The following is a 21,133-nucleotide window of genomic DNA, read 5'->3' as shown; positions in this document are numbered from 1 at the left end:
TAATAGAAAAATATTTTGAAAAGATCCAAAAGTACACCAAGAATTTAAATATATTATGGCATGAAATGTCATATAGTTGTTAGAAGGAGTGGGGCAGGCTTATATATATTGATATGAAAAGGTCTCTGAGGTAGATTAAATGAACAGAGCAACCTGCAGAACATGTGAATATTCTACATTTATGTGCATATATATATTCATTCATACACACACACACACACTTAGGCAAGTACATAAGAAAGGGGACTGAAGTGCTGAGAGCAGTTACCTCTGGGAGGGAAGTTGTCCTAGGAGGAGGCAGTGGGAGATGTCTTCTTGTTCACCAAACTTTCCAGTTTCTTTCCCAGCTGTGCTCCTCTCTGGAGGATATATCCCCACACCGTTGACCTTGGGAATGGCCATGTGACTTGCTTTGGCCAAAAAAGAAACGTTGATCACTTTTGTGCTAAGTTGTAGAAGTCAGGGCCTCATTTGTCTTGTCTTTTTCTTTCTGCCAGATCGACAGTGTTCCAGATAGAGGTTAGGTTTTTCCATCAGCTTTGGTTCTGGTGTGAAAAAGGCAATAAGCAGAGCTTGTAGCCAACTCGTGATAAACATGTAGTGTGAACAAGAAATAAACATTTGTTGCTATAAGCCACTGAGATTTTGGGGGTGTTTGTTACTGCAGTATAACGTGGCCTACTCTGACTGATACAAATAAAGGAAGACTTCTACACATTTTCTTTGTGTACTTCTCAACTATATAAGCATTTTGCAATATATATATATACACTCATATATTACTTGTATAATAAACTAATTTTTAAAATATTTTAATTATTTTAACATTATTTATTCATTTTTGGCTGCATTGGGTTTTTGTTGCTGTGAGTGGGCTTTCTCTAGTTGCGGTGAGCTGGGGCTACTCTTCATTGTGGTGCGTGGGCTTCTCATTGCAGTGGCTTCTCTTGGTGTGGAGCATGGGCTCTAGGCACGTGGGCTTCAGTAGCTGTGGCATGTGGGTTCAGTAGTTGTGGCTCGCAGGTTCTGTAGTTGTGGTGCACAGAATTAGTTGCTCCACAGCATGTGGGATCTGCCCAGAGCAGGGCTCAAACCCATGTCTCCTGCATTGGCAGGTGGATTCTTAACCACTCTGCCACCAGGGAAGTCCATAATAAACTAATTTCTAAAAATTGACATCTTTGCAAAATTACAAATGACTATATGTCAAGGACCTTTGAGATTGTTGACAAATAGAGACTGCAAAGCTAAATCCAGGAATTCCAAGGGCAATTGAAGTGCCTGCCTGAGATCTGCAGGCCAACATACCATGGCTACAACCTGAAATGCTGGGAAAAGGTAAAAGGTGTGTTTTATCAAACCAGTGGCCAAGAAATACAGTGGTTAAGTGGATATGTGAGAATTCTTCTTGTGTACGTTAGTTGGGGAGGTCAGGGCAGTAAACATACCACCCCCCAACCACAATGACAAAGGGCATCCAAATACATGGTGGGACCACAGTGGTTGCTTTCATAGATATTGGGAGACTTCGTTCTTCCATAGCAGGGATTGAGTGGCAATTACTGCTGACTCACAGCTGTCTGAATGTATCAGTCTCATCAGATGTGTCCAGAACACAAAGAATTTGAGAACTACCAACCCAGGAAATAGAGCAGGTAATTGCATGTAGACTCTTATTTCCTGGTGGGGCTGATGTTCCAGGCTTATTCATTGATTGCACACATCCTCTGTGTCAGGCACTGTCATTGCCTTCAGCCATGCACACAATCTTAGCTCTCAAACTCACAGCCCAGATCAATAACACATACCCTGAGGCAGGGATAATGGTAATAACAGTAGCAACCTTTTCTTAAGGGGGTAGCAGTTCCAAGCATTGTGCCAGGTATATATTATTTTTAATAAAAAAAATCCTGCATAATTATGCCTACTTTTTTGAATGAAGAAACTGAGGTGGAGAGAAATTAATGAACCTCCTTTAGTTCTGAGAACCCCTAGGTAAGGGTCCATCTCAAGTTCCTTCTGTTGTCTAAACAAGTCACCTCCTCTGCAAAGGGATGATTAATAATAGCATCAAAGGGGGAGTGACAGCCTTGAAACAGAACTTTAACCTAGAGAGCAGGGCGCAAAGACCCAGCTTTTTGCCTATGCTATCTGCAGAGGGCGATGCAGAGCCTGGCTAGCGGCCAGCCTGGTGATCTGACTTAGGTTAGCTATGGTTAATATTCCTCCCATCTCTGCCCTCACCCCCTCCTTCTTCTAGTGCTGGAAGTAAACATCTGCCTTGCTCAGGGCATGAGGGTGGGAGTAAAGAAAGTCCTCACGACAGCAACAGTCCTTTGCTGTTGTGCAAAGAATTCTAGAAGACGCAGATCTGGGTTGTGGCAGCACGAGAGGTCCCAAGGTGCAACCCCTCAAGTCCCTTCCATGGCTGAGGTTGGGGAATCAGTCCCATGTATTTGCCATCAGCTCAGTACTCTGTTTAACTTTCTTCCCGGTGAAGCACTCAGCACAGAGAAATACCCTAGGAAATCTAACTCAGGGCTGTTCTTGGTTTCTTAAGGAAATTTAACCTAAACAAGAACGTGGCACGCCTCTCAGCCCCGAGACTGTAACCATGTGGGGCTCATCTTCCCACCCAACAGGGGAGCAGAGAACAGTGAGTAGAGGACGGTTCACCAAAGAGCCTGAAAGCTCCCGAGCAAGAGGCGTTGGGGGTGGTCTCCTTTCCCAGGCTCTGCTTCAGGGCTGAGGTCACAGGGTTCAGCTGCCTTTGCACCCGAGGACCGGCAAGGCCCCCAGGGCACTCAGAACAGAGCCAGGGGCTTCTCAGTCAGATGAGAGAAATTCTGGGCAACGTACAGGATGGCAAGTCAGATTTTGATGAGTGGCTCAGCTCTGTATTGTGGATGGAAGTAAGGAGAAAGAAAGAAATTCATGTAAATCTCCCAACGGGCAACCCAGCTGGCACTGAAATGGCCAATAAGAGAGAAAACTTGAGCAAGAGGTGAAGGGGATATGAGGATGCTCCTGGGACACATGGGTTTCTCCCCGGGATGTGAGCAAACTGCACAAACGTTTTGGTGGAGCACCTGGTGGCGGAGGTTTCATCAGAGTTATGATTCAATGAAATGGAGCACCGAGTTTATACTAGGGTCAGATTTCATCTTAATAGTGCTATAAATGACTCTACACCTTTATTTATGGACTCATCAAAGGTCAGAAGGGGTCAGTTTTTAGTTGTACTCAACTATGCTTTTTAGGAGAAATTTTGTGCCCTTCTGAAGCTAGTGTGCAAAATCTCAGGGGGCAGTCATTCTCAGGGTTGTGCAAATGGGCACCCCTTACATCTTACCTGTCCCCAGGTGTCTCACTAATCTCACTCTAGACATGGCCCTGGGGTCAAGCACAGTGCCAAGGGGAGAATAGGAGCTCAGTCATTGAATGAATAAAGGCACAAACAAATGAGGTAGAGAAGAAGGACAGTCATTGGAAAACTCTAGATACTGAATGCTTTCACAGCCTTTGAACACCCTGTTTTCCAGAAGGCTCGTGTGAAGGTAGATGAATGGGACCTTTGGTGTTGTAGTCATCTTAGTCAGCTTGGGCTGCTATAACAAAATACCACAGGCTGACATCTATTTCTCACAGTTCTGGAGGCTGGAAGTCAAGATGAAGGTGCCAGCTAGTTCAGGTCTCAGTGCGGGCCTCGTTCTGGCTTGCAGACAGCTGCCTTCTCACTATATCCTCACATGGCAGAGACAGAGGGCTGTGGTCTCTCTTCCTCTTCTTATAAGGACACCAATCCCATTGTGAGACCCCCACCCTCATGACCTCAAATAAACTTAATCACCTCCCAAAGGCTTTCCCTCTGAACATCATCACATTGGGGGTTAAGGCTTCAACATATCAATTTTGGTGGGACATAAACATTTAGCCCATATCAGTAGCGTATTAAGATTACGTATTTTGGATCCCTGCTTCTGTACGAAAGTTTGATCACTGAGGTAGACAGAATTCTAAGATGGCTCCCAAGATTCTCACCCCCTAGTGTGCATACTCATGTAATCTTCCTTGAGGTGAGTGCACCTGATTTAAACAGGTGAGCTCTTTAAAGAGGGTCTAGCGGTCAGAGATGGAAGAAGACAGAAAGACTGGAAATGTGAGAGGGATTTTCCTGGGGCCTTGAGGGAGCTAAGAGCTATGTCGTAAGAGGGCCTATGGAGGGGATCACATGGTGAGGAAACGTAGGAGGCTTCTAAGAGCTGAGAGCAATTCCCAGCGACAGCCAAAAAGTAAAGGAGACCCTCAGTCCTACAACCAAAAGTAACTAAATTCTGCCTAAAGCTGTGTGAGCTTGGAAGAGGACCCCATACTTCAGATGAGGCCCCAGGCTGGCTGACATCTTGATTTCATGTCATGAAACCGTGAGCAGAGAACCCAGCCACACCATGACTAGACCTCTGATCTACAGAATGCTGTTATAATAAATTCATCCTGTTTTCAGCTACTAAGTTTATGGCAATTTGTTACACAGCCTAGAAAAGCAATACAATCTCCTTTCTACAGGAGATCAGCCCACATCTCTTGAGTCCCTTTATCTTACTAAAACCAGCTTCTGTTTGGTTGTTGATTACATTTTCCCTTATATTAACACACAACCTCCTTTCTTTCTTCTTCTTTCTTATTTTCCCCCTACTGTTTCCTTTGGGAATTTACACAGTAATTCAAATCTGCTGTGTACACATTTTTATTTTAACACTATTTAACGCAGAAACTATATTATCTTCTCCCCAACCTCTACAAAGCATCTGCAGGGCACACATCATTGTGAGGCTACTGTTTTCCTCCTTCCCAACCAGTGTTCAAGTCTTCCAAAGCTTAACATTATGTTTATTACATAACAGCACGACATAAGCCCAAACAACCTGCTGCTGGGCTTTTAAATATAGCAACTGCAGAAATCTCTTCTGGGCTTGATGAAGAGCCACTTCAAATGTTTCCTAATTTCAGCAATTTTCTGGTCTATAGAAAACAAGGTCCAAAAATGGCTCTGCAGGTAAAGTGCACACACAAGAAACCTACCCCTCCCTCAACAATGACACAGAGGGTGGGAAGTGGGGAGGGAGCCGAGGGCCCTCCGGTTGTTGGGATTTGCAGGCGGCCTCTCAAGGAGTATTGCCTCTGTGTGAAACCCTCTCAGGGGTGAAAATGGAAAAGGCCCAGAAGTGGAGGCCTTCCAGGTTGGCACCTCAGTGATGGTCCCTCCCTTTGTTCCCTTTTCTAATTGCCGGGACCACTGGCAGTTGTATTCACCAAAGGGACTCTTGGTTGCATTAAGAGCTGACTCAATCTGGCTTAAGAACAGGGAATTTCTTGGCTTGGGAATCTGTTGAATAAGGGTTGTGCTGCTCCCTTTGACCTCCCCATGTTGGTTCTATTCTCAGGCACCAACACCCCACACAGCACCCCTCTCCTCCCCACCCCACCCAGAATCCCTGGGCTTGCCCCATGGGAAAAGGGTGCCTCTTTCTCCTATTCCAGTCATCTACCCTGGGCTGACTGGTTGGGCTTGGGTCTCATGCCCTTCTCCTAAATCATCAACATGGCCAGGGGGATGGCCACTGTTTGGCCACAGGATGGGAGGTGTCCACTTCTAGAGCAGGAGTATGAGGTCACAAGGACTCGGGTGGGGGAGGGGAAGGGTGGATGTCCAAAGGAAAATCAAGGTGCCATTGTCAGACAGGGTGGAATGGACACTGGGCAGGCCAGAACAACTGATGTCTTCAGCCGTCTGACCTATTCTAATGCAGGATATTTGGGAACAGCTGGGACCTGGAGAGGCAATTGGGAGCAGGGGTTCTCTCTCCACCTCTGTGCTTCCACTGAGCCACCGGAATCCTATATGTTCATCTGTATGTGTGTGGGCACTTCACCCAGCTCATCAGCTGAGAAGCAGAGTCAAGGTGTAACTTGATAACACATTTCTGCTCTGCCCTGGGCCTTCTAATTTCCTCTCCTGGCTACAAGGTGGTAGAAATTTCTGTGCTCTTATATCTGTACTCCTCTGAGAGTGGACTGCCTTCCCTCAATACACAGAAAATCTGGGGCCTCATGAGGACTTCACACCAGAGACCTGGCCCGCCATGTGTGGGAGTCTGGGTGCAGCAAGAAAACGGGAAGCTGGGGTAAGCCTGTGTCCCAGGCTTTGGGGGGCCCCTGGAGCTACTGCTTCTCTCCATGGGGTTGCTCTGTCTCCACCTGTGACCTATCAGACCCGCCACCTGGTAGGACCTTTCTGTGCCCACTTCTAATGGGTTTTCCTTGTGCATCTGTCAGGGGTGCCATGACCCCTGCTTTCTGGATTGGGGCAGGGAGAGGGCTCTCATAAGTTCCTTCTAACTGAGCTCTGGCCCATGGCAGGCAGAACAAATACTCACTGACGGTTCAAGGTGACCCCCCACCACCACCACCAACTCCTTTGAACAGCTTCCATTTGTGCTCTGCCAGTGAGATTTTCCTATTCCATCAAAGAGTTAAACAGTTTTTGATGGGGAAGGCAGGAGATCTTCCTTATATAGGACACATATTTGGAAACCGGTCTCTTAGCAGTTGGGTGTGCCGTATGCAAAAGGAAAGTGTCAGTTAGTTTAGCCCAATTTTATTAATATTGGGGTCTATTATAAAACCACTCTAAAATGCACATCAAAACTACAATGAGGTACTATCTCACACCAGTCTGAATGGCCATAATTAAAAAGTCTACAAATAACAAATGTTGGTGATGGTGTGGAGAAAAGGGAACTCTACTACACTGTTGGTAAGAATATAAATTGGTGCAGCCACTGTGGAAAAAAGTACGGACGTTCCTCAAAAAACTAATTAGTTAGCCATATGATCCGGCAATCCCACTCCTGGGCATATATCCAGATAAAACTCTAATTCAAAAAGATATATGCACCCCAATGTTCACAGCAGCACTACTTACAATAGCCAAGACATGGAGACAACTTAAGTGTCCATCAGCAGAGGAGTGGATAAAGAAGATGCGGTAAACATATACAAAGGAATATTACTCAGCCATAAAAAAATAATGAAATAATGCCATTTGCAGCAACACAGATGGGCCTAGAGATTATCATACTAAGTAAAATAAGTCAGAAAGAAAAAGACAAATACCATATATCACTTACATGTTGAGTCTAAAATATGACACAAATGATCTTATTTACGAAATAGAAACAGACTCACAGACATAGAAAACAAACTTATGGTTACTAAAGGGGAAAGGGTGTAAGAGAGGGATAAATTAGGAGTTTAGGATTAGCAGATACAAACTACTATATATAAAACAGATAAACAACAAGGTCCTACTGTATAGCACAGGGAACTATATTCAATATCCTGTAATAGACCATAATGGAAAAGAATATGAAAAAGAATATGTATATATGTATGTATAACTGAATGACTTTCCTGTACACCAGAAACTAACACAACATTGTAAATCAAGTATACTTTAATAATAAATAAATAAATAAATAAAACCACTCTAATATATAACAGTATACCTTAAAATGTATCCCAGTGGGATTATCTATTTGATTAATGATACTTAAAGCACTAATTTTATATTTAACATAAGGAATGTGATTGAATGATTCATTTATGTATTAAACTTGTATTTATTGAATATTTAATAAGTGTATGGTTGTGAGCCAAGGGATACAAAGGTATTTAACACTTAAGTCTCCTCCAAAAGTTTACAATCTACTAGATGAAATAAGTGCATAGCACAAAAATAACTAAATATGATTCTATATCAGAATCAGTCTGTTTCTTTAAAAAGACAGCTTACTAAGTTCACCTAACTCTCAGCTTGAGGAGTTTAACTGAAATTAGCTAAGGTTTGACTCAGGTATCCGGTATAAAAAGGGCCACTCAGAAGCTCTGAATACCAGGAAAGATTCCGGAGGTTGCACAGAGAGCTGTAGTGTTGAAAGGAGTCCTTTGACTTCAAAATGAAGTCAGAATCTTTTGACTGCCCTGAAAGAAGCTGTGTGAAAGCCAATGAAGAAAATGACTAAATCATTCTTGATTTTTGGCTTTAGAGCAAGGCATACGTGGAAAAGAAGCAGGAACATCAGATTTCCAATGGCATGTTAACCATTTGGAGAACGCGCTGGTCAATGGATAGAGAATCCGTTACAGGAGATGTGTCATATGAAGTCAGAACAGAAAGTAAGAAAGAGGGGACACATGCTGAGCACTGGCAGGGTGGGCGAGAGTCACCACGGAGAAGGTGTCTCAATGAGTTGGGTCCCAAGTTTAAACATCTCTGGGAAGGGCCCTGGTCAGTCACCCTGGTCAGATGTTGCCCTTGGACCAGTCAACTGGGGCCATAGGGGGAGGGGTATGTCATATAAAATAGCTGATGATTCTGTAGTAGCTGTGCAGGGAAGGTAACGATGTGGATCATGTACTATCAGAGGGTGGGGGGGCTGGGGAGGAGTAGGACAGACAAAAACATGTGTTCAGTATGCCTGCCTTTAGCTGGAGAGATTTCAGTAGCTCAACTTCAACGTCCTGCCACTCAGCACTGTGTTACTCTTGTTGCTTCTGTGACTCGGATATTAAGCCCCAGTTCTAAAAAGTGAGTGAGGATGAGAAAACAAATCCCCACCCAGACTGCTGAAACTAATTATCGTTCTTCACCCTGCACCATGTGAGTCCCCACTTGTGTAACCTGCCCCAGTAACTCGGTCTTTCTAGGACTGGACTTCTTGGGGCAGAGGTCCTTATTCTGAACCTGGACCTATGTCCCCAGCTTCACTATCTGCTGAGAGACTTTCCTTATGTCAACACACGACCTCTTGCCTTTTCCTGGATCCCCAGCGGCCATACTTTCAGCTCCACGTCTGCCCCCTTCCTGCTGCAGTTAACTGAGTCTTGATCACTACCTAACCAAGGCTGCTTTCAAGATCGAGCTCAGTGTGAGGGCTTTGCAGGATTTGGTGAGGGTGACGCGATATGAGACTGAGTCAGTGTTCCTGGAGGCATCTGGCGCCAAAACTGTCGGGGGGGGGCAGGTGGCCCCGAAAGACCATCGAGGGAGTTCTTACATTTTTCCTGCTTTCCTTGCCTCTCCATACAGAGGCATAGGGAATTTGAATGGGCTGGAGTGGCTGGGTGAGGTGGTGTACGAAAAAGAAATCTTTTTTGACCCACCTCCTAGAGTAATGGAAACAAATGGGACCTAATGAAACTTAAAAGTTTCTGCACAGCAAAGGAAACCATAAACAAGACGAAAAGACAACCCTCAGAATGGGAGAAAATATTTGCAAACGAAGCAATGGACAAGAGATTAATCTCCAAAATATACAAACAGCTCTTGTAGCTTGATATCAAAAAAACAAGCAACCCAATCAAAAAATGGGCAGAAGACCTAAATAGACATTTCTCCAAAGAAGACATACAGATGGCCAAGAAGCTCATGAAAAGATGCTCAACATCGTTAATTGCTACAGAAATGCAAATGACATATCACCTCACACCAGTCAGAATGGCCATCATCAAAAAATCTACAAACAGGGCTTCCCTGGTGGCACAGTGGTTAAGAATCTGCCTGCCAATGCAGGGGACACGGGTTCGAGCCCTGGTCTGGGAAGATCCCACATGCCGCGGAGCAACTAAGCCCGTGTGCCACAACTACTGAGCCTGCACTCTAGAGCCTGTGAGCCACAACTAGTGAGCCTGCGTGCCACAACTACTGAAGCCTGCAAGCCTAGAGCCCATGTTCCACAACAAGAGAGACACCGCAATGAGAAGCCCACATACTAAAATGAAGAGTAGTCCCTGCTCTCCGCAACTAGAGAAGAGCCCACGCGCAGCAACAAAGACCCAACACAGCCAAAAATAAAATAAATTAATAATAATTTTAAAAATCTACAAACAATAAATGCTGGAGAGGGTGTGGAGAAAAGGGAACCCTCTTGCACTGTTGGTGGGAATGTAAATGCATACAGCCACTACAGAGAACGGTATGGAGGTTCCTTAAAAAACTAAAAATAGAACTACCATATGACCCAGCAATTCCACTACTGGGCATATACCCTGAGAAAACCATAATTCAAAAAGACACATGCACCCTGATGTTCACTGCAGCACTGTTTACAATAGCCAGGTCATGGAAGCAACCTCAATGTCCACTGACAGATGAATGGATAAAGAAGAGGTGGCACATATATACAATGGAATATTACTCAGCCATGAAAAGGAATGCTATTGGGTCATTTGTAGAGACGTAGATGGACCAAGAGGCTGTTATACAGAGTGCAGTAAGTTGGAAAGAGAAAAACAAATATCGTATATTAATGCATATATGTGGAATCTAGAAAAATGGTACAGATGAACCTGTTTCCATAGCAGAAACAGAGACACAGACATAGAGAACAAACGTATGGACACCAAGCGGGGAAAGGGAGGGCGGGATGAACTGGCAGACTGGGATTGACATATATACACTAATATGTATAAAATAGATAACTAATGAGAACCTGCTGTATAGCACAGGGAACATTACTTAGTGCTCTGTAGTGACCTAAATGGGAAGGAAATTCAAAAAAGAGAGGATATATGTATACATATGACTGATTCACTTTGCTGTGCAGTAGAAACTAACACAACGTTGTAAAACAACTATACCCCAATTAAAAACAAAAATCAAGACTTGACAGCTTCAAACACCAGAATAACAAAATCATACTGTGGATCCTGCCATAGATATTTGGCTAGTTTGTGGGAATGCTTGAAAACTACATGCAACATGCAAATCACATGACAACCAACAGACGGACCTCCAGTGCTGTCCATTTTCCTGATGGGATCCTTCAGAAACCTCCATGGGGGTCTGTGCCATCTCCTGCTCTTCCAAGGGGATCACAGGATGAAAGAGGGTCATGAATGAAGCTTTTCAGTAGACTGACAGTGTGAACCACTTTTTGGACCACTGAAACCCCCTCTCCAAGGATGTGAAAAGACAGCCCAGCATCCATACTGTTTCCAGGACTCCTGGAGATGACTTCTGAGACAGAGGCCAAACCACAGTGCTCAAGTGGTGGTGTCAGAAAAGGTTTCTCCTACCCTCTAGAGGGTGAAGAAATGTTTAAAACATCCAGTTTTTAAAACTCCAGGAATCTGAGACAATGATCTCCAATCCCTGGTCTTAGAAAGAATCACTAGACTTAAAAACAACAACAACAAACCCCTAAATGTCAAAAGGAAGGGGTGGTAGAGAGAGTGCTAAAGCCCTAGATATTTCTTTGTTCTTTTTGTTCTGAGTGTAGATAGCCAACTGCCGAGTTTTGGTGGCTACAATGGAAGAAGGAAGAAGGTGGGTCTTGAAGGCAGTCCACCTGGGAGGGATCCCAGCTGGGCCCTTTCTTAGCTGTGTGAGCTTGGACAATTTATATAACCTCTTAAGCTTTAATGTCCTTATCTGGAAAATGGACATAATAGAATCTGCCTGATGTGAAAACTTAAATGAAAGAATGCACGCAAACCCTTAGTTCACTGCTTGGCACACAGAAGAATCTAAGGAGGACACGTGTTCTGTGAAAGGGAGAGGGTAGGAGGTGGAACGGGATGAAAGCAGGTATCTTAGGAAGGTGTCGCGATTGGGCCAAACCCACGGACAGCAAAGCTCCCTGAGGTTCTGACTTTGTCCTACTTGTCCTTGAAACTCCAACACCCAGCACGGGCCTTGTACAGAGCTGGCACTCAAGAAATGTTTGTTAGACTGAATGGAGCCCTAGCTGGGCCTGAGTCAGGGAGAGGTTTGCAGAAGGGGAAGGAAGGCAGGTGAGAGAGAAAAGGACACAGAGTGACAAAGCCTGAATGATGGAGATTCCAGATGATAAACGCTAACTTTGCCCTGTCTTTAGAGTCCCCATAAAATTAATGGACTTGAGATGGAATTGTTTCAAAAGTGTTTGGGGAGCCAGATGGGAAGCTTATGTCATTGTGTTCCCTTGCGAGCTCAAAATAATGGGTCGCGTTCCTGCCTGCGGGGGAAGGTAGGCATCCTCCACCTCTCTCTGTCCATCACTGCTGAAATGGAGCCTTCCCATCCTCTCTGCAGATGCCTTTTGGAAATGCTACCTGCTCTGCGAGGCTGTCCTGGGCAGCTGGGGAGTGGGGCAGGTGGGGGGAAAGTGCTGTGAGGTGGAGCCAGGCAGGGAGAACTAGACGTTCCAGCCTCACAACAAAAGACACATCCCACATCCCCTACGGGAAGTGAACGCAGCACCAAAAGCTAACCAAGTTCTCAGGCTGGGCGCCTGGGCGTATTTTAGGTCTTAGCTGCACAGGAAAGCTGTCAGAAAACTGTGAACTGCTCTGCAAATATAGCGATTTGTTAGTTAATAGTGTGGGGAGAAGAAAATAACACCAGACCAAGAGATACAACAGGGTCCTTCCACCGCTTTGCAGCTCACCCCGTGTCAGACGGGGCCACCAACCTCTTTGGACCTGAGTGCTTCACCGACAGAACAAGGATAGCTTCCTCGAGCCCACCTGGGTCAAAGTGACCCCGTGCTTTTCTGTGCTCCAAGCCACGTAGCCCAGATTTTTATGTGACATGTATTTTGCTCTCTCTGGCATGAGATTTTTTTTGATATTTCAGTTAATTGTTGGTATAGCTCTTGACTCGGCCGATTATAAGCTCCCTGAAGGCTGGGATTGGTGGGAAACGCAGTCAAGAATTATTCATTTTCAAGCATCCACTTAACCAGCATTGACTGAGTCCACCAGGCACTGTGCTAAACTCTTAAGATGATAGTGTTGAGCTACTCAGGTACCATCCCCGCACTTGGAGAGTGTTTCTTCTGCTGGGGAAAATGGGTATTCATGATAAAATAGAACAGACCAAGAAAAACAGAGGCGGAGCTCCCGCGTCACAAAACTCCAGGGGGCAGATGCATACAGAGCACAGCGTGAGCGATGTCCCTCAGATTGCGCAGGGCAGCAGCCCTGGTGTCACCACATGCCCAGGGTCTGGCCTGATGCCTGATGCTGTAAAGGTTTGTTAAAGAACAAAAGAGGATTAAATGAGGGGTCTTCCCCAGTGTGGTGATGGCTTTTAATGTCTGACTGTATCCATTTGTCTCTCTGCACACACCTCCTGGCCCCTGTGACTAAATCTGCCCAGTGTAATGCCAGAAGAAGTGCCAGGATTCACTTTTTGGGCTGGCGGGGCGGGGTGGGTGGGCGGTGCCTGACCCCCTCCAGCTGTTTCTTTTCCTGCTGCGGTGACCAAGGCAGCTATAAGATGATGGATTCTATCACCCTGAGCCCCTGAGAGATTCTGTGGAGCAAGGCAGAGCAGTCCCTCATTGGCTAAGAAGCATTGATTAAAAGAAGCCTTTGTTATGTTAAGCCACTGAGACAGTGAGGTCGTTTGACACCCTGGCATAGACTGATCTATTCTGACTAATGCTCTCACTTTCCTGTGAGTTGGGTCATGGGGCCATTTCTAGGACCAAGCACAGAGGTGATCAGTAAATGTTAAAAAAAAGAACTGAGAGGTGGAAGAGGAATGTACATTGATTAATAAGTATTATCAGTGCCTTTTCCCTCTGCTGGAATTCCTCAGCTCTTAGGAAATGTGCTCTGTGGGCCCTAGGCCCCGGACACAATGGCTGGATTGTTCATTTCCAATAGGTGGGTTTCCTTTTACCCGCAAGGCCCTCTCTGTGGTAGGTAAGGTAATGCTGCCTTTTCCACATAGAAAAAAGCACACCAGGTTCTTTCCATTGATGCAAACAATCTGGAGGAAGGACGTAATGGAGGAAAACTCCAGGCCCCCAGAGTTGGAGCAGTTGGGGTCTTTGCCTACCCAAGCCCCCCCAGTGTGGCTCACACAAAACAGAGATGCTTGCAGCTGTGCCGTGACCAGAGCCAGAGGTAAGGACCAAAACACTCCGTCCCCACTGCCACAGACCCACTTCCTTAGACCAGGGGTTCTCAAACTCTGGAGTGTATTCGAATCACCTGGAGCACTTGTTCAAACACAGACTGTCAACCCTCATTCCCAGAGTTTGGGATGCAGGGCTCTGGGGTGGGGCCTGAGAATTTGTATTTCTAACAAGCTCCCCAGTGATGCTGATGCTGGCCCAGGGAATATATTTTGAGAAACCATTGCCTTAGATGGATGTTCTGCCTCTCAAAGTCAAGGATAAAAGCAATACCTTTGAAATTAGCCCTATAACCTGCTATTAGCCTTAATGATACAGAAGGAAGGAACTCTTTTTTTTTTTTTTTTTTTTTTTTCCAGATTACCCAGTTCAGTAGAGAGGAAAGGATGAAGAAAAGATAAGTTTCAGGGAGGAGAAGGCCTGGGAAAGAACCCAATTTGAGGACTGTTGTCCAGAGGGGAGGGCTGATGGGTGTCACAAAGGAAGGTCCTGGGATGAGCCAGAAGGAACCTGGGTGCTGAGGTAGCCAGAGAAAGACAAGTTTGACAGCTGATCGTTGGGTAGTGAAAAAGAGCACTGGATTTGCAGTCTGAAAACCTGCATTTCTCTCCCATAAGGCCTTGCAGCTACTGGCAAGAGCCAAGATAAAACCACTCTGAATTCAGTCAAAGTTGATCTAACAGCTCTCATGGGCAGAGACTGCCAGTTTTCTAGGTGGGTAAGCCCAGTCCATGGCCCTATGCCCAGTGCACTATTCGTACTGGGCCTGAGACCCAGGGCAGGAAGCCACCAGGCACTGCCGAGCACTCCGGCAACCTCCTGCTGATTTATCCCTGCTCCCGGCAGGACTGTGCTGTGCCACGGGTTAGCGTGGGCGGCCGTGACTCACCCAGCCTCGTGGGGAAGCAGATGCTGCAACTGCAACCAGCGCTGCCACGGAAACAGGCTAAATCAATCTCAGATCCCTGTAGGGGCAGAGAACAAGCCACCTGCCGCCAGGGAGCTGGGGCTGCTCCGGTGGTGGTCTGGGTTCAGACACCAAATTGGTGAGCACAGCCCGAGCTGTGCTGGTCACGGAGCTGGCTGGAGAGCCAGGTCGGGGTCAGCAGCAAAGAAGCTGGTGCAGCGACTAGACCATGTGACAAGGGGCGGACAGACTCCCCACCCCTGCTGCCTGTGTCTGATGACGGAAGCAGGGTTGGGGGGTTGGGGGGGTGGGGGACAGAGGGCCCTGGATGGACCAGTTCACGCAGATCCTGTCCCTAAATCTGTGGGATGTCTGCGCTGATGCGGGGGGGTGGGGGGGACAAGAGATGTGGACCTGACTGACCCTTGACTCTCTGCTCTCAGCTTTGCTAAGACCCAACTCCTATGAAGTTGCTCCCTCACCAGATGATGTGACCACAAATACACCCCCAAGAAGATGAGGAAACGGAGGCCAATGACCTAAGCAAAGTCCCACAGTTTTCTGAGGCAGTCAGGCTGGGCTCCCGATATCCTGAGCACCAATCCTTCATCATTTGCCACTAGACACTGCATCCCAAGGAAAGAATTCAATGGGCCTTGCAGGATTTGCTTTGCCTTCAATATCTGCTCTCCGGGGCAGTGGGTGGTGCCATTAATAACGTACTCTGCTCTTCCCAAGAGCTACAGTGAGTCTTTAGCCAGCTTTCCCCACCTTCATCAACTCCTAAGCCAGGCGATGAGTTTCCACTGGCTCTACCAACCAGACAGAGGAAACCTCAAGAGTCTCCAGGTTCGCCCAATATCCCATCATTATGGCATCATGGGAACAGAGCCAGAAGTGGGCCCCTGGGGTTTTCAGGCCAGCCCTCCCTGGGTTGGCGGGGGGAGGCGGGCGGTGAATGTCTACACTCAGCAGTCCCTCCTGGGGACTCTTGGGCCATTTCCCTAGTTGTCGCCTCTAGGGATTCCCAGCCGAGGCTCACAGCCGGCTGTGGTGGCTTCAGCACACCTTCAAGCCCTGAGGTCCCCAGGTCCCAGGCAGCGTCTCCCCAGCCCCACTGCAGCCACTTCAGACCTTCTGCTTCCTCGAGCCCCTCGCCTGCAGAGGGTGCTGTGAGGGACCTTCCCCTTCCATTTCAGGGGTGGGGTGAAGGCTACCCGGTGGGTCTCTACCTCTTTCCTGCCTTCCTCCTCCCTTGTCCTGTTTAAGGAAAATCTCTTCTGCCTTCAGGATCCCTTCCCCGCCCTCGCTGTGTCTTTGATCCATTAACTATCTTTCTCCTAAGGATTCACCTTCGGCTTTTCTGTGAGCTCTTCCTCCTCAGTCTATAATCACATTTCTGTCTCTCCTACATGAAAACAGCTAAACCAAACATGTGTTCCACTCTGGCTACTCTCCTTCCCTAACCGCAAAGCTTCTTCTCAGAGCAGCACTTTTTCTCTCTCCTCTCTTACCACCCAAGGGGTCCAAATGTCTCTGTGTGCTGCCTGGCATCTCTGCTTCCTCCCCGGCTCAGTTCCCCCCACTGGCTGGCATCCACCATGGGCACATCAACACCTGGGGCTGTCTCAGATGTTCCCAACATGTCTAGTCCCCGGGATGCCAGAGCGGGCTGGGCTTCAAGCAGGGGAGGAGGGGAGGGCCCCCTGACCCCCAGCTGCACGTCTTCTCTTGAGCCCCAGCGCAGCTGTACTTGTGTTCAAGGTTTCCTCAACGGTCTCCTTCAGCTCCAACTCTGCCCTCCCTACCTAAGCCCCACTGCCACGTTGGGCGATACACCAGCTCCCACAGGACCAGCCAAAAGGAGGGATGTCAAATAACCCCTTTATCTCCTCTGGCCTTTCCCCTACCCAAAATATTTTATTCTCGCCAAGTTACAGAAGAAAATCTCCCTTGCATGGAGGGTGGGCAGCAGAGACCGGAGGGTGCGTACGGTGGGGAGAAGTGTACGGTGGGGAGGAGAGGACCAGGCTCCTGCAGGGGCGCTGATGGCAGGAGCTGTCTGTCCAGCCACCCTGAGTCAATTCTTGTGGAATGGGAGAGAATCCTCCCAAAAGGACCATTAGGGAGTGGAAGGAGAGGGTCTGATTCTCAGTCTTGGAGCCGAGGGGTAGGCTTTGAAAGATGTGAAAGATAACTTTTCCTTTGATCAGAGTTTATAGCTAAGAACCACCAGGAAAGAAGGGTGGGCTTGACTCCCGGGGAGGCCCCCGCTTGTACCAGATGTGCAGGGTCTGATTTCACGGTGGAGGACACCTGGCCTCCCTGTCTGAGCGCTCGCATCTCCTTGAGGGGCCCGTCTCACCATCGGCCTCCTCCCTTGGGAGCATGCGGTCCAGCCAGAGGAGCCTGGGCTCTAGGGGTCCTGAGAGCCGGTTCCCACTAGAGTCAGCCCACGGCGGGGACCTGAGCAGAAAGTGCCTGTGCTCTCTGTCGGTGCACTTGCCAGACGCAGAAGCTCTGGACTCCAGGTGCTGCCCGCAATGGCAAGGTCACTCTGTGATGCCAGAGCCCAGGTGGTCAGCTGGCTCTCCCCTGGCTTTTGGGGCCCATCTCCCGTCCCTGAACCTGGCCTGGCTTCTGGGAAATGCGCAGAACGGCCAACGTACTTACAGCCTCACTGTAGATTCTTCCCAAAGCCCTTTGATATCCACCAAAATGTAGCCGCTCGCATTTCAAAGGGACCTTACAGCCCAGGGTTCAGCACCCCTCATGCAGGACTTCAGTCAGCTGATCCACCTGTCTGTCTTGAGTGGTTCCCAGAACAGAAGGCTCTCTGCTTGATTAGGTGGCCTATAGAAGGCACTTTGGTTAATGGAAATTTCTTCTTGATTTTGACCTAAAATCTGCCCCCTTGTGACTTCCACCCACCTGGTTCTGTTCTCTGGTCCTTGGAAGAAAATATCTCCTCAGTCATCTAATTGGTCTCACAGTAGCCAGAGGAGGTGAGGATGGAACTATTGGCCTCTTTTATAGAAAGTGCATGACTGGGGAGGTTAAGGAGCTTTGAAAAAGCTACAGGTGGAATTGGAGATAGAATCCAAGTGTCTTAATTTCCCAGACCAGTTCTCCTGCCATTACTCTGCATTTCTTAATCTTTGCCCATTATTGTTGAGTACCTACTGTGTGTACCTGGAATACCAGGTAAGGGTTGGAGGCATGGGACACCTGGAGCCTCTCTCCAGAGTCATTGATTCCAGCTCAGAGGACACGGACACACACACACACACACACACACACACACACACTTCAAAACACCTGCTCAGCCAGCAGATTGGGTGGCCTCACCTTCACCCTCTGAAGTTCAGCCTAGAAAATCAGCCTTCTTCCTTACTTTTGGCTGCTCCCCCCACCAGCACAGGCTAACAGGCAGGAAAGGGAAAATGTAGAGAAGATGATTTTAACCACGGAAGAGCCTGAACTTGAGAGGAAGAAGGAAGGCCTGAAGAGGAGTTTGAAAATGATAGCTGTCAACACTAGGCTTGGAAAGACGGCGGCACAGAGAGCTCGTGGGTGGGTGCGTGGGAGGGATGCTCACCGGTGCCAAAGCTCAGTCGTGTGGCAGCAGGGAAGGAGGGACGCAGGGCCGGGGCTGCCAGAACTGCAAACCAGAACCGCCAAGGCCTGGTCTCAACAAAGGCAGGCCCTAACAACTTCCCAGGACCTGGATAATTGGGCCAGGCTCCACCCCCGAGATGTGCTTTCATCTTTCTTAAAGGCACAGTGCCCTGATTCGGTGTCGGCTGAGTATCCAGCAACATCACTAGCGCTCGGTACTCTAGGCTTCAATTTCTCTCCCTTGGACGGCAGCACTTATTCTACCGAATCATTTAGGCACAGAGAGACCCAGGCTCTGCTCTCTGCAGCTTGGGGATGCAAAAGCTGACCAGAGAGGGAAAACCCAGGGTTTTGACTTTAGCTGTGCCCATTGCTCGACAGTCACTGAGCCCTGGGGGACGAAGTCCTGTAAAAGGACAGCAGCCCTCACTCCTTAATTTGGCAAAGTGGAGGAAAGAGCTGCCCCCCTCAACATGGGCAGATAAAACTCTCCTTCTCAAACCCGGGCACCTTGCTAAGGGGCAGATTGCTTCCGTGGGGCTGGGCCTGGAATTCTGCATTTCCAACCTGCTCCTGGTCGAGGTCGATGTTGTTGGTGCCCGAGTACTTGCATCCTTTGGAAGAAAACCTCTACAGGGTAAGGCAGGGTGGACTGAAAGAGGAAGCGTTTGGGCCGTTTCAAAGAGCTCTGGTAATCAAAAGAACTTCCGTAGAGTCCCTGGGGTGAAAGCCAAGTTACTGAGAGCTGAGGATGGGGGTGGCAGCTGGGGGAGGGAGAGCAGATGTCACAGGGTGTGGGACTCCTCATCAAGTGACAGTAGCTGCCCACCTCCCGTCACCTGCCCTCCTCAGGATGTCAGAGGATGTGCTTCTCAGAGGAGCTCTCTGGATAAAGATGCATCAGTGTTCATGGGGGGACGACAGGAGTGTGGAAGCCTGGCCCACTCAGTCCTGCCCAGTCTTGCCTTGAGCTCCTCGCAGCATCAAGCAGGCTGCACCTCCTGGGCCTGGGGCGTCGTGGCCTGTCCCCTCTGCTCACTGGGTGTTCCTGGCTCCTTAGGGGCTTTCCACACTTTCCTCTCCTCTCTCTTCCACCCTATCCCACGTCTTCTCATCCTCCCCGTGACCTCAGAGAACACGCTGACCTAAAGCAGAGGCTCATGTGTTTCCCTGCTCAACACCATCCAATGGTCCTCACGTTACTCAGACCCTTACAATGGCTCCCAGTGCCTCGCGTGACTCACAACCCATTTCTCTCAGCACTCGTCTCCCTCCCTCCGTCTCTGCCTCACAGAGGCCTCCTTGCTTTTCCTCACACACACCATGCAGGCTCCTGACTTACGGGCTTTACGCAGTTGTGTGTGGTTAATTCCTTCATCTCCTTTACATCTTTGCTTAGAAAACTTGTACACAAATGTTCACAGCAGCACTGTTCACAACTGCTGAAAAGTGGAAGCAACCCAAGTGTCCATCAACAGGGGAGTGGATAAAGAAGATGTGATGAGTCCACAGAGTGGAATACCATGAGGCATAGAGGGGCCTGGGGTACCAACACGTGCTACGACGTGGATGCACCTTGAGAACATTGTTACCTGAAAGAAGCCAGTCACAAAGGTCCAGATGTTGTGCCATTTCATTTATATGAAATGTTCAGAATAGATCTACGGAGAGAGAAAGTAGATTGGTTGCCTATAGTTGGAGGGAGGGAGGAATGGGTACAGAGTGGGTACAGCCAGGGGGCACAGCTAGTGGGTACAGAGTTTCAATCTGGGTGATGAAATGTTCTAAAGCAGATTGAGGTAGTGGTTGTGCAAATCTGTGAATATACTGAAAACCATTTAGTTGTACATTTTAAATGGGAGTGTAATAGGGAAGAAACTTTGTACTCTAGTACAAGTTAATCACTACAGGGATGTTGCCTATAAACTTAAATTATGCATAATGGCTCATCTCTAGGAACCCTGCCTCCCAGGTAATGATCATTAAGTTAAAATACCTTTGTTTAGCTCACAGGGAAACATCCTGACCAGGCTCACCTGTGAATGGCTGCAGGAAGGAAGAAATTAACACATCCCCTCCAAGTCTGGCCAGAACCAGGACTTTCCCCTTTCCCCTTTTAGTATAAAAGAAGCCTGAATTCTAACTTGGGGAAGATGGTTCTTTGGGACACTAGTCCACCAGCTTCTCAGTCTGCTGGCTTTCCAAATAAGCTGCTATTCTGAGGACCCAACAGCTCGTCTCTCGATTTATTGGCCTGTTGTGTGGCAAGCAGTGTGAACTTGGGCTGGGTAACCCTGGGACATTTAGCTCAACAAGAGATGCCTGCAAAAGCTCAGCTTCACCCTCCAAGGGCACAAAGGCTGTGTGAATGCACCACAGCACCTGCTGGAGGTGTCTCAGAGGTGATGACACCAACCCGGTGCTGCCCAGGGTCCCTAGAGCACTGCCCCCTCATCAGAGGATGTGTTTCCACCGATGGCCCTGTGAGGGGGGTTGTGTCAGAGCTGAGCCCATGCCCACGTGGGCAGGGGTAAGGACACCTCCCCAGCTTGGTGTGGGGTGTCTCCCTCTGAAGAGAGAGCTCAGGAACCCCCGAGCTTGAAGCAGAGAGGGGTGGGGGGACACGACCCTATGTCTC

The 21,133-nt window shown here is 48.0% G+C and overlaps 1 protein-coding gene across 1 annotated transcript in view; it reads right to left on the bottom strand.

Moving 5' to 3' along the window:
• Window positions 1-18,564, bottom strand: part of LOC309802349 (uncharacterized protein) — a 374,757-nt gene extending 356,193 nt beyond the window's left edge. The window contains exons 1-2 of the transcript XR_014293770.1: window positions 18,476-18,564; window positions 269-545 (exon numbers count right to left, since the gene is read on the bottom strand). The gene's annotated coding sequence lies outside the window, so the exon portion shown is untranslated. The remainder of the gene's footprint in view (window positions 1-268; window positions 546-18,475) is intronic.
• Window positions 18,565-21,133: the final 2,569 nt, after the last annotated feature.

The sequence above is a fragment of the Mesoplodon mirus genome, assembly GCF_964341445.2.
Source record: "Mesoplodon mirus genome assembly, chromosome: 4".
NCBI lineage: Eukaryota > Metazoa > Chordata > Mammalia > Artiodactyla > Ziphiidae > Mesoplodon > Mesoplodon mirus.
Note: the sequence above shows the minus strand (reverse complement) of the source record. Positions and strands in the feature narration are given on the sequence as shown.